Below are 9,231 nucleotides of genomic sequence, written 5' to 3' on the forward strand. Positions count from 1 at the left end.
GTTCAACCCCTGGGTCAGGAAGATCCCCTGGAGAAGGAAACAGCAACCCACTCCAGCATTCTTGTCTGGAGAATCCCACAGACAGAGAAGCCTGGTGGGCTAAAGTCCTTAAGGTCACAAAGAGTTAGACATGACTGAGTGACTAAGTACACGTGTGTGTGCATGTGTGTTTCCCCTCATTCTTGCCTGCATTTCTTTCCTTCTCAAGCCTAAAATGAGAAATTTCTCTTTTAACTTGAGTGACAACTACTGTGAAAAATCTATCCCTTACTAAAATTGTCCATCTAGAGGCATAAAAGGTAAAGGGAGCTTAGATAAGTGGAAGAAAAATGGCCTGATAGCATACTTTTAATTTTATATCTCTGCTTCACTTTTTAATTTCCTCTCATGTGATCACTGATCCATTCAAAATCCTGATGATATTTTGATTACATTCACTTAAGAATTAAGGACCTGTCTCATGGTTTAGTGGCTTAGAAAAACCACTATTTGTTGGAAAAAAACATTTAAAGAAACAAGCAAAGTTTTCTTCCTTTCTTTAATGTTATGTAAAAATATTTTTGGAGAATAATAGTAGATGTGTATTCTTGAGATTGTGATAGAAAGTTTAAAAGAAAATAAACAGAATTACCTTTGGAATGAATTTGAACCACGACTATTACTGTAATATCACATTACATAACACTCTTTTGCATACATTATAAAACATAATCAGTCTATGTAGAAGGAAGAGTCTTCTCAGCTGAGGTAAATATAGGAATGAGAAGTAACTAGTATAGATGATGAGACTCAAGATTTTCATTTGCATTTTATAATGAAAAATTGCTTGGATTTTATAACAAGTCTTCGAAGAACAGCATATGATAAAAAAAAATCTCTTAGGGCTTTCAGCAAAATATAATTTTTCTATGCTTGGTACAAATGTGGAAATGCTACTGACAAGAAAGGGAAGAAAAGCATCTGGGGCTGAATTTCTCCCCATGGAAATAAAAGAACATTTGACTCCATAATGGAATGGAATGGAATTCAACAACAGATCCATTTTAGTTACCATACTAGAAGCATAAATGTATGAAATTTGCATAACTAGGAGACTGTTTTAATATGCTTGAGTTGTTCTCCTATGCTGATTTTACTGTCAATATTTTCCAGTTATCTTTGCACAAATATCTTACGTTAAACCACTTTTTTCTTTATCGTCAGACCTGGCATATGTTATCCAGTATTTTGGAAGTCTCTTAAGCTTGGGGGACACTGAAAAGCTATCTTATTTCTGGAAATCCATGAGATGGTTGATAACTTTGTGGCACACAACCAGAATAAACTGCTTATTTGGCCATCTCTTCTTAATGTAGTATACCCCATGATACTCACTAACATAACTGCACTGTTGAAATGATACATACTCCTTTACTTAATTCAGAAAAGTCAAGTCAGATTCAAGACACTAGAGTGAAAGTTCAAATGTCGATTCTACTTGTGAAATTAACCCAGACTTTATTTCTAAAATATAAAACAAAAATACAATGAAAGAAGTGTATCACTATATTGTACATGTCTATTGACAGTACACACGTATAATGTAGTATATAATGTAGTGTATTCAAGTTATAATGTAGTGTGTTCAAGTTATAATGTAGTGTGTTCAAGTTATTTGTCCACCTATCTACTAAATTCTGCAATCTGGTAGCCTAACCATTTAGGCTATTATGAGGCAACCAAATACCAAATAGACATAGTTGATCTAAATCTAATCTTTTTTATCAGGCATAGTCCCTGGCTCAATTTAATTGGTGAGCAGAATTCAGGATTACAAATTCTGTTCCCTTATATCAAAAATATACAGAAATTCTACACCTCATTTTATTACAGTGTACAGAATAGTGGTAAAAGAACAATAAAAATTCTAGGATGCATGGGTTTGTGTGTTACAGGTCAAGAGATTTATTTGGAGGTTGCACTCTCATCCCAGTCTTAGTTCCATTGCTCATGCAGTACCTTTAATGATATTCCTTTGGGAGAGGATTCTTTCACCACAAAAGAATCTGAATAAATTATTTTCTACTAAAAATATTAAAGAAGATTTTTTAAAGGCCATAGTCTAGGCCATATCTTTTCCTGAATTATTGTTAAAACTAGATTATTACTGAATCCAGGTCTTCTACTGGAATGAATACATCCTATACCCCATAGCCAGAGTGATCTAACCAATCGGTCTGGGCATGCTATTAATCTATCCAAAATGCTTAAAAATTCTGATTGAGTCACAATAGAAACATCTTATTTGCTTTTGAGTGTTCCTACCTGTATCACTAGGATGCTCTTAGATGCCCATATACCCTATCTTTTATGATGTTTGTGTGTGCTAAGTCGCTCAATCATGTCTGACTCTTTGTGACCCCATGGACTGTAGCCCACCAGGCTCCTCTGTCCATGGGGATTTTCCAGGCAAGAATACTGGAGTGGGTTGCCAGGCCCTCCTCCAAGGGACTGGGGCATCCCAAACCTTATTCTTTAAATCTGGTGAAAATACAACTAGCCATATCTCAATTCTATTAATATTAAAATAAAACTAGAGAAACTTGCTGTTATTTATATAGTGTTTTATTTATTACATATCTGCTCCTCAATAGAATATAAATTCTCGGGTAGCACAAAACACATTTTATTAACATTTGGGGAAATCATGTAACCTAAGATGATGCCTGGATCAAAATGAACTTTTTTACTACTTTTAAAAATAGAATACATTTTTGTTTAAAAATGATCTTGCAGTTATATCTGTAAACATTTTCACAATTCCCAAATTTAAAAAAGCCTCCTTTTAAAAAAATAAATATTAAATTCATTTAAAATTGTTTTATAGATATTAAGAATTTTTCCAAATGGTATTAAATATATTTATCTGTTACTGTTCTGAAACAAAATGGCATGACTGAAACTCTTGTCTAGTTCCCAAGGTAATATTAACTTCACTGGAGCATTTTTTGCACTAGTTTATTGTTTGTCTAACATTTTATATAAAGATCAAACAAATCTCACAATTATTTAATATTTGGAAAGCCTCCATATTGGTAATTTTCCCTATAGTGTTATAAAGTTATAATAACATATTAAGATATTAATCACTGTGTTATAGTTTTTAACACTTGCTTGTATGTAATTCTTCTTGTCATATCTTTATTTCCAACTGTGACTGCATATTACAGAGAAGGCAATGGCAACCCACTCCAGTACTCTTGCCTGGAAAATCCCATGGATGGAAGAGCCTGGCAGGCTGCAGTCCATGGGGTCACAAAGAGTCGGACATGACTGAGTTACTTCACTTTCACTTTTCACTTTCATGCATTGGAGAAGGAAATGGCAACCCACTCCAGCGTTCTTGCCTGGAGAATCCCAGGGATGGGGGAGCCTGGTGGGCTGCCATCTATGGGGTCGTACAGAGTTGGACACAACTGAAGCAACTTAGCAGCAACAGCCGGCTTATTATAAAAGATCTGCAAGAACAAATCAAACATTTGATTTCCAAGAGCTGGTTGTATTGAGAGTAGAAATGTCTTGAAGTAATCAGAATGGAATCCTCTGAGGGAATAAAGGCAACAGTTTTTATTGCACCAATCTGAAAGACACAAGAGCAAAATGAGATTATTTAACTCTCCAGGGATTCACTGGACTGCATACTTAGAGAAGAAAAGGACATGATTTTGGAGCAGATCCAAGCAGATCCTGAGACAAAGGAATGATAGCTACTGATGGAGAGAGAGAATCAGTACCTGGAAACTGCCCAGAATCATGCCTGACCAATATCAAGGACAACTGTAAATGTTGAGTCAAAGCCTGCAAAACACTCCTGACTGTTTAATAATGTACTTCTGTCAGCAGAGCTGGAAAGCTTTCATAGCTAAGCTCATCATCTTGTTGGTCTTTGCTGAGGGTCCTCCATCTTCAACTATCTATGTACTGTCAATGGATGAACAAGAAGTGATGATGTCATTTCACTGAATAAGACAATAAGACGTTCAGTTCAGTTCAGTCGCTCAGTCATGTCTGACTCTTTGTGATCCCATGGACTGCAGCACACAAGGTTTCCCTGTCCATCAGAACTCTCACAGTTTACTCAAACTCATGTCTATTGAGTCAATGATGCTATACAACCATCTCATCTTCTGTCATCACCTTCTCCTGCCTTCAATCTTTCCCAGCAGCAGGGTCTTTTCAAATGAGTCAGCTCTTCACATCAGGTGGCAAAAGTATTGGAGTTTAAGCTTCAACATCAATCCTTCCAATGAACATTCAGGACTTATTTCCTTTAGGATGGATTGGTTGGATCTCCTTGCAGTCCAAGGGACTCTCAAGAGTCTTCTCCAACACCATAGTTCAAAAGCATCAATTCTTCAGTGCTCAGCTTTCTTTATAGTCCAACTCTCACATCCATCCATGACTACTGGAAAAACCATAGCATTGACTAGACAGACTTTGGTGGCTAAGTAATGTCTCTGCTTTTTAATATGCTGTCTAGGTTGGTCATAACTTTCCTTCCAAGAAGTAAGCGTCTTTTAACTTCATGGCTACAGTCACCATCTGCAGTGATTTTGGAGCCCCCAGAAAAAAAGTCAGCCACTCTTTGCACTGTTTCCACATCTACTTGCCATGAAGTGATGGGACTGGATGCCATGATCTTAGTTTTCTGAATGTTGAGCTTTAAGCCAACTTTTTCATTGTCCTCTCTTACTTTCATCAATAGGCTCTTTAGTTCTTCTTCACTTTCTGCCATAAGGGTAGTGTCATCTGAATATCTAAGGTTATTGATATTTTTCCCGGCAATCTTGAGTCCAGCTTGTGCTTCATCAAGCCCAGTGTTCCTCATGATGTACTCTGCATATAAATTAAATAAGCAGGGTGACAATGTACAGCTTTGATTTACTCCTTTTTCTATTTGGAACCAGTCTGTTGTTCCATGTCCAATTCTAACTGTTGCTTCCTGACCTGCATACAGATTTCTCAGAAGGCAGGTCAAGTAGTCTGGTATTCCCATCTCTTTAAGAATTTTCCACAGTTTATTGTGATCCACACAGTCAAAGGCTTTGGGTGGTATATGAAGCTGACAATCCTTCCCAGATACATAATCAGTCATCAGTTTATCTTACTTTACTAATTATGTGATTCCATGGAGAAGGCGAAGGCACCCCACTCCAGTACTCTTTGCCTGGAAAATCCCATGGACAGAGGATCCTGGTAGGCTGCAGTCCATGGGATCGCCAAGAGTTAGACACGACTGAGTGACTTCCCTTACACTTTTAATTTTCATGCATTGGAGAAGGAAATGGTAACCCACTCCAGTGTTCTTGCCTGGAGAATCCCAGGGACAGGGGAGCCTGATGGGCTGCCATCTATGGGGTCACACAGAATCAGACACGACTGAAGTGACTTAGCAGCAGCAGCAGCAGCATACTACATTACGTAACACAGTCGCTACCAAGGCAAAATCTCATATATTTTTGAAAGATATTTTTTTAATTAGAGAAGTGTGTTTGACATAAACAATATTTAAATCAATTGATTCTTGAAATTCTGGTGTTGGAGAAATTTTAACAGAGAGCAACACTTCATTCCTTCTTCCGCTCTCCTTCTTTCCCTTTCTCTTCCCTTCCATCTTTGCATCCGTTTTTCCCCCCTCTTTCCTTCCTTTCTATTTTCTTTAATGATTTTATATTATGGTTAATAATGAGCAGATTCTAGTTCTCAGCTGCTAAGATACACATCTATTAAAGGGACATACATGAGGCTCATTGCCTTTCAGTACTTTCAAGTTTTGAATATCAATATGATTAATAAATCCTTAGTTTATAGAAAAAGCAATTACATAGTATCCATGTTATCTCAATGTCACAATTTATTTAAAAAATCATATTACAAATAAGGTATTCATAATTCACAAATAGATGCTCCTAACTATACAATGAGTTATGAAGAAATAAAAAAGAAAATTGTGCTAATCTATGCCCTGAGATTCATCATTTATGCAGGCATTTAATTCTCCAGTAAAAGTTGTCAATGTTATAGGCTGAAATATCAATTTCACATTATTCCCTCCTAAAGAAAATTTTCAATTATGCAAGATCTTTTCAGTCTATAAAATACGTTCCCTTGAGTCTTAGTTCTCTCTGGCTCTTTCCATTCTTTTGTCCCAGCAGATGACAGGTAATTATTAAAATAGATAACTTCCATAAAGATCACAATATGCTCTTTAATTCACAACGCAGTTACAAATTTTTCCCTCCATCTTGAGGTCGTAAAACAGGTTCAAACCATCTACTTAGGCATTTATTTACTAGTTACTTAGTAAACATAATCATATATTGATAATATGTGTGTGTGTGTGTATATATATATATATATATAAACCTCACACCATACAAAACACCTAAGTTCTTAATTAAACAGTTGCAATTTTCACTCAATATATGCATATAAATTAAAAATTTATTCTTTACCCGTAACTAATAAGGTTATTTGAAAGCACTACTTTAATATTTACAGTTAATACACCAAATAATATACATCACCTTACTTAACCTGAAACATGTATTCATATGTAAAAGAGAATTGTTTTGACTCCACAACACACATGCTGAAATTGTATTTCTAAGTTTTAAATTTCTTCAGTCACAGAGTGGGAAAACAGATGATATAAATGCCATGTATTTGATTCTACAATATATTTTTCACATACTTAACTTCATAAAAATTAACATTTCCCTTGCAGTCAATGTAAGAGAAAACTTTACCAACTGCCTAGATATTACATAGTCTCAGTTATTGCAAGTGTTCATATTTAAATCACCTTAGAAGTATTAAATCAACATTTCTATTCAAAGAACATTTTCACATTATTGGTCCTTCCTTCCCAGAGCAAAAGTTAGAACTTAATCCCCCAGCACTCTCTGCAGCTTGGGGAAAGGCATGTAACCTGTTGTTGTTCAGTTCCTAGTCGTGCCCAAAGCTTTGTGACCCCATGGACTGCAGCATGCCAAGCCTCCGTGTCGCTCACCATCTCCCAGAGTTTGCCCAAGTTCATGTCCATTGTATCCATGAAGCCATCCAGCCATATCATTCTCTGACACCCTCTTCTCCTTCTGCCCTCAATCTTTCCCAGCATCAGGACATTTTTCAATGAGTTGGCTGTTTGCTTCAGAGACCAAAATACTGGAGCTTGAGCTTCAGTATCAGTCCTTCCAACAAGTATTCAGAGTTGATTTCCCTTAACATTCACTGATCTGATATCCTTGCTGTCCAAGAGACTTTCAGGAGTCTTCTCCAGCACCACAATTTGAAGCCATCAATTCTTTGGCGTTCTGCCTTCTTTGCAGTTCAGCTCTCACAACCATATGTGACCACTGAGAAGACCTTGGCCTTGACTACATGGACCTCTGTTGGCAGAGTACTGTCTCTGGCTTTTCAACACACTGTCTAGGTTTGTCATAGCTTTCGTGCCAAGAAGCAAACATCTTCTGATTTCATGATTTCAATCACCATCCACAGTGATTTTAGAGCCCAAGAAGAGGAAATCTGTCACTATTTCCCCTTCTATTTGCCATGAAGTAATAGGGCCAGATGCCATGATCTGAGCTTTCTTTTTTTTTTTTTTACTATTTTGTTTTAAGCCAGCTCTTTCACTCTCCCTCCTTCACCTTCATCAAGAGGCTCTTTAGTTCCTCTTCACTTTCTGCCATTAGAGTGGTATCATCTGCATATCTGAGGTTGTTGATGTTTCTCCCACCTATCTTGATTCCAGCTTGCAACTCATCCAGCCCAGCATTTCTCATGATGTGACACGACTGAAGTGACTTAGCAGCAGCAGCAATTCAGTGTATACGTTAAGCAAACAGGGTGGCAGCAGACAGCCCTGCTGTACTCCTTTCTCAATCTTGAACCAATCAGTTGTCCCATACAGGGTTCTAACTGTTGCTTCTTGACCCACAATACAGGTCTAACTGTTGCTTCTTGACCCACATACAGGTTTCTCAAAGACAGGTAAGATGGTCTGATATTACCATGCCTTTAAGAGCTTTCCACAGTTTGTTATGATCCACACAGTCAAAGGCTTTAATGTAGTGTATGAAACAGTGGTAGATGTTTTTCTGTAATTTCCTAGCTTTCTCTATGACTCAGTGAATGTTGACAGTTTGATCTTTGGTTCCTCTTCCTTTTATAAACCCAGCTTGGACATCTGGAATTTCTTGGTTCACATAATGCTGAAGCCTATCATGCACAATTTTAAACATGACATTACTCGCATGGGAGATGAGTACAATTGTCCAATGGTTAGCATATTCATTACTAGTACCTTTCTTAGGAATTGTGATGAGGATTGATCTTTTTCAGTCCTGTGGCCACTGTCGAGCCTTCCAGATTTGCTGACATATTGAATGCAACACCTGGATGACATCATCCTTTAGGGTTTTGAATAGTTCTATTGGAATTCCATTGCATCCACTAGCTTTATTAATAGTAGTTTTTTCTAAGGCCCACTTGACTTCACACTCCAGAATATCTGGCTCTGGGTGACTGACAACAGCATCATAGTAATCACATTCATAAAGATCTTTTTTGTACAATTCTTCTATGTATTCTTTCCATCTCTTCCTGATCTCTTCAGCATCTACTAGGTCTCTACCATTTCTGTCCTTTATTGTGTCTACCTTGGTTAAAATTTTCTCTTGATAATTTCAATTTTTGTAGAGATATCTAGTCTTTCCCTAAGCATGTAACCTAGGCTCCCACAATTAGAAATATCTATGCCTGATAATTTTGGAAATGAGTGACACGAAGAAATATGTTAGATGAGGAAACAAGAATGAGTGAACAGTATTGATTATTTGTGTGCCAATTAATGTTTCTGTCTTAGCAGCAATAGCAGGAATACGGTCTGTATCTATTCCCCAGCAATATAATTATATATGTCATTCAGTTTCTGTAGTTCTCATGACTTCTTTTCAGGTTCTCCTAGAAAACCCGTTAGTTACTTAGTGTCATTTTATCTGTCCTCTTTCTGTTTAAAATAGATATGAACCAGGAACCCTGAATAATATATTTTTCATCAGATTGTCATCTCACTTATGATTTTTGAACCACGGGCAGGAGGAGAAGGGGACGACAGAGGATGAGATGACTGGATGGCGTCACCAACTCTATGGACATGAGTTTGAGTAAAGTCCGGGAGTTGGTGAT

The sequence above is a fragment of the Bison bison genome, unplaced genomic scaffold (assembly GCF_000754665.1).
Source record: "Bison bison bison isolate TAMUID 2011002044 unplaced genomic scaffold, Bison_UMD1.0 scf7180017864310, whole genome shotgun sequence".
Lineage (NCBI taxonomy): Eukaryota > Metazoa > Chordata > Mammalia > Artiodactyla > Bovidae > Bison > Bison bison.